The sequence below is a fragment of the Syngnathus floridae genome, unplaced genomic scaffold, assembly GCF_059516105.1.
Source record: "Syngnathus floridae isolate MCC-2025c unplaced genomic scaffold, RoL_Sflo_1.0 HiC_scaffold_135, whole genome shotgun sequence".
Classification (NCBI taxonomy): Eukaryota; Metazoa; Chordata; class Actinopteri; order Syngnathiformes; family Syngnathidae; genus Syngnathus; species Syngnathus floridae.
The window spans coordinates 16398-17500 of NW_028284159.1; positions in this window are offsets into that span (position 1 = coordinate 16398).

Below are 1103 nucleotides of genomic sequence, written 5' to 3' on the forward strand. Positions count from 1 at the left end.
GCCTCCTTAAACACAGGCCGGGCGAAAAATATGCGAATGTTGGGTCTCATCCAAGAAAGGGAGTTACCGGCCGCCTCCTTAAACACAGGCCGGGCGAAAAATATGCGAATGGTCCATCCAAGGAAGGAGGAGCGGCCGCCTCCTTAAACACAGGCCGGAGAGATGGAGCGGGATCAGCGGCCCGCGAACTGAGCGGCCGAGGGCGAAAGGCTCGCGGTGTGGAAGGATCGTGGCCACGGCTAATCTAGCGATGCCCGCGTTGGACGGTCACACCGCACGACAGAGCGGGGCCTGCATCCGGCGCGAGGCGGCCTTCAGGCACGTGGTTCGAGACGACTTCACCCGCCCTAGCCCGGAGCTGAAACTCTGCGAATGTTAACATCCAAGGATGGAGGCAACGGCCGTCTCGTTAAGCTGAGGCCGGAGGAAAGTCTGCGGATTCGGGGCATCCAAGGCAGATGGAGGTGCCGGCCGCCTCGGTAAACAGAGGCCGGACCGACCGACATGCGACCATGACCCGCCTTGGTAGGGCCCCCACCGGCCCCGGCTAGCGCCGGCGTTGGGTGGACGGTTCCTCCCCACTTGCGGGTCGCCCTCTAGCGCTACGGCCGCCGCGCGATGCGCGCGCTCCGACGCCGCCCCCGCAGGCCTAGCGCGAGCCGTACGGCAGCGAGACCGAGACGCCCCGATTCCACGCACGCACCTAGCGGCCATCAACGGAGGCCGAGCGCGCGATCCGACTCGCGGCACGCCACGTGGGCGTCCGCCGGCCGCGCCGGTCTACCGCGAAAGATGTTTCTCAAACCCTCGCCTAACCTAGGGACGGCTATCTCGGGAAGCCGCCCCCGCATCTGCACCTATCCGCTAAGCCCTCCCGACCACCGCGAAGCGGGAGGACGTCTATCGTGGCCGCCGGGGCGTATGACCCCTCCGCGTGAGGCGTGCGGGCTCGGGTGGGCCGCAACGACCGAGTCTGACTCGGACGGGGCGCAGCTTCCCTCCCGGTCGCAGCATCAAGCGCCGATCGCGCGACGTCACCAGCCCCCCGGGACGGTTCGTCGGGAGCACGGTACAGGCACGTAGCTCACTCTCCAGCTGGCCGC